Genomic DNA, 8,591 nt, shown 5'->3' with positions numbered 1-8,591 from the left:
AAACAATATCACAAACCACAATATTATTAGACCTTACTAAATTCACAGTCAACGACTTAAAATTATGAATCCGCATCTATTTGTTTGTAGTAGGAAAAGAATCGCCTTGAGAAGTAGGAGTTTTAGGATTCATATTGATATTATCACCACCAACATCTTGATTTTCACCATTGTTATGGGGAAGCTTAAAAAAGAGATAAAAATGAGATCCATCTTTGACCCCATGTTCGGCAAGGGGGACTTCATCATCATTCAACATGAAAAAATCACCACCTGCATTCAGCATTAGGATGAGACGATTCTCAGGAAGATTTTCTTGATTCCCTATCTCTCTTTTCAAATCTGCCACTGTGATTTCTTTGCCGACTTGAATGTGAAACAATGTTCCTGTTAATATTTCTATCACCAAATTCATTTTCTTTCATTGTTTTGAGAGTGAGACAAAGAAGATACTTGGAAAGATGAGATTGCATTCTGGTGGAGTCTGTTAGCATTTGCATTGCCTGAGGAATAGGTAGTTGTGTTGGAAATCACCGGAATTTAAGAAAAAATAGTGGAGCAGATATAGAATTTTAAGTTAATTGACAATGTAAATTTTTTTTACACTATCAGTATAATTATTATTTATAATAGGTTATCAATTAATGCTTATCTAGTTATCTTATAATAGTTAGTTACCATTTTAAATAGATCAATAACTAATACTTATCACATAAATTTATCTGTACTTATTTTGTAATTGATTTTATTGTATAAAAAACTTTTACATTACAACCTTTATTGCAATTAAAATTAAAGGTTGCAACCTTAATTTCTACGGGGAAACGTGGTTATACCAAAAAAGTGTAGTTACCGGAGGTATTTTCACTAGGGGGCATGCATCCCGACCCTCAAGTTTGTCAAGTAGGTATACATTTTTGTTACAAATAGGTATTTAATTGCTAACCATTTCTATATGGTCAATCTTGAATTATTTCAGTTTCTTTGAATAACTATAGTTCTATGATTCTATACACTAAAGTCAACCAATGAGAAACCCCAAGCCATGGAGAATATAGTATTCTAATATTTAGAAGTAAGATAATAACATTTAATTCTGAAGTATAATTTTGATTTTACTGATTTTTGCTCTATTGTATTATAATTTCTAAATTTCTCGTTGGTCATTAAGTACCTTTTTTCTTTGATGATAGATGACTAATGAAATTAGTTAATATGGTTTAATGATTTGTCGCACAGTTAAATCTTTTCAATTTTTTATTAATGTATTTAATTAGTTAACAATATATAATATTCGGCAACAATATATTGCTACAGACAAACATTTCTCATGATGCCATCTAATAATGCCATAACAAAGAATATCATACTTTTAAATAATTAAAAGATTATTACAAAAATTAATTACTCTTCACGCCTCATACAAGAGTAAAATTAATGTATTTTTATTACTAACTTTATTCTCTTTCATTTTGTTAAAAGTTATTTTGAGAGCGAGAGATCAACAAAAAGAGAAACAGGAGGAGAAGGAATATAGGGATTGTTTTCTCAGGAGTTGGCAGTTGTTGCACAATCTAGCAAATGCAGTCCTTCACTAAAAAATCCAAAGAGTCATTCCACCATCACCAATTCCAACATAACGAATTAAATGAACGTTATCCCTCCAATGAAGGAATTAGTCTATCCATAGGGCTTAATTAAAATTTTGAATCCGCATTTATGTATTGTGTAATAGAAACAGAATTGCCTTGAGAAGTCGGAGCTTTAGGATTCATACTAACATTATCACCTTCACCATCTTGATTTTTCAGCATTGTCACTATTATGAGGAAGCTTTAAAAAAAGGTAAAAATGAGAGGCATCTTTGACCCCATACTCTGCGAGGGGACTTCTCATCACTCAACATGATAAAATTATTATCTGTGTCCAGCATTAGGATGAGATGATTCTCAAGATGAATTTCTTGGTTCTCTATCTTTCCTTTCAAATTTGTCACTGTGGTATCTTTGCCTACTTGAATATGAAACAATGGTTTTTTTTCATTTCTTTAAGAGTGTGCTTTAAAACTAGGAAATATTTCACAGAGATTGCATTCTCGAGGCGTCTGTTAGCATTTGCATTTCCTAAGGAATAGGTTGTCATGAGAGTTGGAAATCATAGAAATTCAAAAAGTACCGGAGTTGATATACATTTTAAAGTTAATTGACAAAGTAAAATTCTTTTACACTATTAGTCTAATCTAAAGTCTTATAGTAATTATCATATTAAATAGGTCATCAATTAATGCTTATCTAGTTATCTTATAATCGTTAGTTACCATTTTAAAAGGTCAATAACTAATGTTTATCACAAAGATTTATATCTAATTATATTGTAATTAGTGTTTTTGCATAAAAAACTTATATGTTACCCGTGCATATAAAATTAAAGGTTGCAACCTTTATTTTTTGAGGGATGGCTATAATGAAAAAGTGTTTGGAGAGTTACATGAGATTTGTTTTACTAAAAAAATTACAGAAATATGATACTTTTTAGGGGTGGTCTTTAATTTTGACTTACCCCATTGGCAGAATTTTAAGATTAAAGTTATAAATATTGCCCATGGGGCAAGCGAAGGGCAATATTTGTTTTTTTTTTTAATTTTTTTTAATGGCAATATTTGTTAAATTTAAAATTCTGCCCATAAGCAACCAAGGACAAAATTTCAAGACCATCCACTTTGAGGATTATTTGTATACTTCACCCTAGAGGGCGTCCCGACCCTCACATTTTAACTCTGGTTATTACACACACACACTCCCATTTTAACTCTTAGTATATGTATATAATATTTATATAAAGTTTTTAAAATTTTATGGTAAGCTTTCGTCTCAATATTTACACTCAGATGAGAAATTACTGAACAGAGAGAGAAATCCATTCTCTCTCCACTCTATAACCAAATACCATCGACATGGCCACATCCCCACCCCTGGCGGAGGACCCATCCTCGAAAATACCACCAGAACCACTGGATCCCCCTACAAGCACCTCCCAATTTGAGATGGAGGAAGACATCCCTCAAAAAAAATTCTTTCAAAGAGATCCTACCGGAAAGGAATTTGATGTCCACCACTTCATATGATCTAACCCAGTCCCCTCCCCTGTTCGAACTAAATGTGGGGAATATCCCTATCCTTTTGCCAAAAGAAGATAAGAACAGACTATATCTTCCATGAAGATACTCCCTATTAGTAAAATTATTTGGGAAGAAAATCCCCCATCAGCTTCTGCGAGCAAAGCTCGCACATCTTTGGAAGCCTATTGAACCCTTAACGCTAATCAACCTAGGTTATGATTTCTTCATCGTCAAATTCAACCTAGAGACTAGCATCAACAAAGTCCTCACTAAGGGAGCTTGGTTTGTCACGGGCCATTTCCTATCTATACGAAAATGGGAACCAAACATTGTCCCAGCTGAATCCAAACTCGCAATTACATTAATTTGGATCAGACTCCCACAACTCCCAATAGAGTTCTATGACAGAGTGATTCTCGAGCAAGTGGGTAATAGGGTGGGCAAACTGCTGAAGATAGATACATGTACCTCCTCCACCCTTAGAGAGAGATACGCTAGGATCTATGTCCAAGTTCCATTAGACACTCTAGTCACCATCGCGGTCATCATCGGAACCCACAACCAACCCATCCTATAAGAGGGGGAAGGGATTCTCTGCAAAGGGTGTGGGAAAATTAGCCACACACTTCGCCACTGTCCATTCACGCCAAAAAAAGGAACCCACAGAGGAAACCACTTGCCAAAGCCAGTCAAAGCATCACCGGAGCAGCCCATGATCCAGGTAAGGTGGTACAGTGAAGCTACAGGTACGTTTCTCAACCTTGAGGCCACTAGTAGTGGCTGCGGCAACCCTAAAACTAACGAACATCTGAATCTAGGGGAAAATTGGGGCACTATGGGTTGGGCCACGGAGATCCAGCAAGACTCTATGTCTTTTAGGCCAACTCCGATAAAGGCCCATCTTCACAAGGGGGCCTTATCAAAATCTGTGAAGCCCCACATGCAAAGCGGACTGGCCTGAAAAGGCATCTGCACAAGGCAATCTTAAAATCAAAAGATGCCACTTTATGGAATATCTCTATTCCCAAAAATTCAAGTCCAGTATACGAATATGGGATCCCAAATGACAATATCCCTCCCAAATCGGGTACTCTGACACATTTAAAGAGTATATCTTCTTTGGAAAAGGATCCAGTATCAGCACAATCCCATCCTAATTTGGCCCACTCACTCACGAAAGGTCACTCTAACGCGCCTGCACATTCTCAACGCACTACACGCTCTCTTCTCTCCACCGACGTTGCCTCATCCAGTGAAGGTAATCAATTACCTCTTAAAAACCCAAGAACCAATACTAGCTTTGAGGTGACACCCCCTGTCAATCCCTCACGATTATTTGCAGAAGAAAAATCGTCTCACACGAAACCCAAAGAGGAGATGGACCATAATGCGTCTCCCCCCTCCACTACTTCATTCACCCCTAGTCACACCACAGGCCCCAATGACTCTATTCTCTCTTATGGAAAACAACAACAACCCTCCTTCCCAAACACAAATCACAACCCTGTTAACCATCTCCACCACCCCAATGCCTCCAGAGCTCATGCCGGAGTCATGGTTGGAGATGGCGCTCCAAAAGATACACCCAGAACCTCCAAACGATGGTCTGGTCGGTCCCAATGGAGATAACCATCCAAAATCCCAGGTACCTAGCTCGACTAGCCACACAGCTTCTCCACCAGGGTCTGAAAAACTTTGGACACCAGTTATGGATGTCCACTCTACTCCAGTTATGGATGTCCACTCTACTCCAAGCCCAGTACATGAGGCAGCAACAACCCTTCTCTGTGGAGGAACTCAACATACTCATGGGCCAACTTTGCCAGACAATGCCCTTCTTCCCACTCATGAATCTGGAGGCTCCACTCCCATCTCCATCATTCCAACTCTGGCCACCAATGTCCAAGTCCCTCAGCCACCACCATCTCAACCACTCTCTCCCATCGACCTTCTGAGCAGGGGCACCACCATGGCATTGGACTATCTCCGAGAGTCCAATGTGGACCTGGAGAACATTCTAAAAAAATTAGGGATGCCAAAGACAAAGGCTTTCCTCATGCATGAACCCCTAGAGATAGAGTTCAAAGAGTAGTCAGGAGAAATGCTTATTGCTCCGTGCCCCCAAAAAACTCCTAAGCTGCAAACTCGATCTCCGAGTACCCTCATTTCCAAACTCAAAAAATTCAGCAGTGTCTCTGATCCCTCTGGTGGTCACCATGAACTCAACCCCAGCGGGCAAGGGGAAGGGAATCAAACGGAAAGCTCCAACCAAAAACCCCCTCTTAATGAACTTCATAATATGGAATGCTAGGAGGCAAACAGTACGGAGTTCCATAGGCACTGCTCATCTATGGTGAAGCTCCATAACCCTGCCATGCTGGTCTTGCTGGAGACTAGAATGGCAGACCATAAACACCTAACTGCTGAGCTCAAGTTTGATGCCCAATTCCAATCCCTTATTGTTGGGCAATCTGGGGGGATTGTTCTAATGTGGAAGGATGATCTGCTTAAGCTAAAGGAAGTAGCTACTAATCCACAGGGAGTGCATGTCATGGTCAAGGTAATCCCCTCCTCCACTAAATGGCTTTTTCTACAATATATGCTAGTAACTATATCAATAATAGAAATATGCTATGGAATACATTAGAGGATTTGGCTTCTATGTATGGGGGTAGTTGGCTTGTTGGAGGAGATTTCGATGAACTCCTAAAAGCTTGGGATAAGTTTGGGGGGAATAGCTTGAACACTAATAGAAGCAATAGGTTCTGGGAATGCTTGAAGAGTTGCAAATTAGTGGACCTAGGGTTTAAAGGCTCTAAATATACTTGGTCTAATAAGAGATACTCCAATAAGCAAGGCCTAATCTTAGAAAGACTCGATAGGTGCTTTGCAACTGATGTTTAGATTGAGGAATTCCTTGAATCTACTGTTACACACCTTTCTAGGACTCACTCAGATCACTGTCCTCTTCTTTTAAGCCTTTCCCACCAGAATCATAACAGGGCAAACAAACCCTTCAAGTTTGAATGTAAGTGGTGTGGTCACCCTAACTTCCTCCCTCTTGTAGATGACATTTTTGATGCTAGGACTGATATTTTGGAAGCTACTTCTGTCTTTACCAACAGAGTACCTGACTGGAATAAACATGTCTTTGGCAACATCTTCCATAGGAAAAGGCATATCCTTGCCAGACTTTCTGGTATTCAGAAGTCCAATGCCTATCCCTTTAGCACCTTCCTTCAGGAGCTGGAAGCCAAGCTCCAACATGACTTCTCTGTCATTCTAAAGAGTGAGGAAGACTTCTGGAAGCTTAAATCCAGACTTAGTTTGTTGAGTGTGGGTGATGCTAACACCAAATTCTTCTATATATCCACTCTTAACAGAAGAAGGAGGAACAGGATCATGTCCCTCAAGGATGAGGTGGGGAACAACATTCAGTTCCCCAGGACATTAAAGACACAATCCTCAACTACTTCACTAAAATCTATACCACCGAACATCACAACTCAGTGCCGAACATGATTCACATCACTGATAGTACTAATATACTGAATACCGGAGAGCAAGACACCATTGAATCCACCCTTAGGCTCTCTGAGATCAAGTGTGCCATGTTCTCCTTCAAGGCCATGAAGGCACCTGGGCCTGATGGCCTCCGCCCCTTCTTTTATCAGAAGTACTGGCACATAGTCTCCAATAGTATTATCCAATTCTGCAACAGTGTCTTTGCCACAAGTTTGGTCCCTCATGAAATAAACCAACCAATCTCTGCCTCATCCCTAAATGACCTAATGCCACCATGTTGAAAAACATCAGACCAATTGGTCCGTGCAACAGTCTGTACAAGCTGACCACTAAGATCATTGTCAACAGAATCAAACCAATGCTCCAAAACATCATTGGCCCTACCCAGGCCAGCTTTCTAGCTAATAGAAGAGCTGCTGACGATGCCATTGTGGTCCAAGATTACATTACCCACTTCCAAAACATGAAAGGTAAGAATGCCAACATAATCCTGAAAGTAGACTTAGAGAAGGCTTTTGATAGGTTAGAATGGTCTTTCATCAGAGAATCCCTTCTCTTCTTCAACTTCCCCATTAATCTTACCACCCTCATCATGTCTTGTCTTACTACAAGCTCCATATCCATCCTAGTCAATGGTACTCAGACTGAGTACTTCAAACCTAGTAGAGGCATTAGGCAGGGGGATCCTATGTCGCCTTACCTGTTCATCATATGCATGGAAAGGCTCTCCAGGGATATTGACAATGCTGTATCTGAGAAGGATTGTTGTCCTATCAGTATCAACAGGGGAGGGCCTAGATTCTCCCACCTATTCTTTACTGATGACCTCACTATGTTTGCCCGAGCCAATAAAAGTAACTATGAGTCAATCTTAGCCATTCTGGGTAGCTTCAATGCTCCATCCGGCCAGAAAGTCAACCTCTAGAAATCTAAAGTGATCTTTTCCTCCAATTGCCAAGCAGAGTGTTGCACAACATGAAGTGCCATTCTAGGTATCAAAGGTGCAAAAGACTTTGGGAAATACCTTGGGTTCCCTATCTTCACTAAAAGGCTTAGGAGCAGTGACTTCTAGTTCATCATAGATAACCTTAATAGTAGAATGACAGGATGGAAATCAAAATTCCTGAACATGGCTGGTCGAAACACTCTGGCTAAGGCATGCCTTAGTAGCACCCCAAACAATGTCATGCAATACATCCAACTACCCTCCCAAATAACCAACCAAATTGATAAAATCCAAAGGAATTTCATTTGGGGTACTACCCCTATGAAAAGAAAGTTACACATGGTCAAGTGGGCCACTGTCACCAAACCAAAGAACAAGCTAAAGAAGAAAACATGCCACACCAGTCTTGCTTGGAGACTCTACAACAACACTATCTCCATATGGGATAGAGTGCTCACGGGCAAGCACTGCAATGGAGAAGGGAATAGGGTTAAGCCTAAAACTAGAACCTGGAAAAATATCCAGGAGGGATGGAAGATTTGCACTAATTGCACTAGATGGGTGGTTCACAAAGGGGACAGGGTTAGATTTCTCACTGACCCATGGATACCCAAAATGCAACCTATGGATACAATCCTCAATAGTCCATGGCTAGGGCTGCTTATCGGGTGGTTATTTACTCTTAAATGTTTGGCTTATCGGTTATCGGCTTTTAAATATATTAATCCGCTAGCCACCCGATAAGATATCAAGTGGATTGGTATCAGTTTAGCTCTTATCGGGCGGTTTATCGGTCTAATTCAATCTATATTGCGTGCTAATTAATTGTTTGCTGACCGCTGACTTAAAATAAAATTCCTATGCTCAGCAGTACTCTTGCGTTGTTCTTTATATTACTTGACTAAGCACAGAACAACTATAATGCTCAATTTTTTTTGCCTTATTACTTTAAGAAATGAATTTCAGTGGGAGATTGATGATGGGTACTCTACCTCCTATTGT

Source organism: Nicotiana attenuata, chromosome 12 (genome assembly GCF_001879085.1).
Source record: "Nicotiana attenuata strain UT chromosome 12, NIATTr2, whole genome shotgun sequence".
NCBI lineage: Eukaryota > Viridiplantae > Streptophyta > Magnoliopsida > Solanales > Solanaceae > Nicotiana > Nicotiana attenuata.
The sequence above is the reverse complement of the archived record's forward strand: the minus strand, read 5'-3'. Positions refer to the sequence as shown.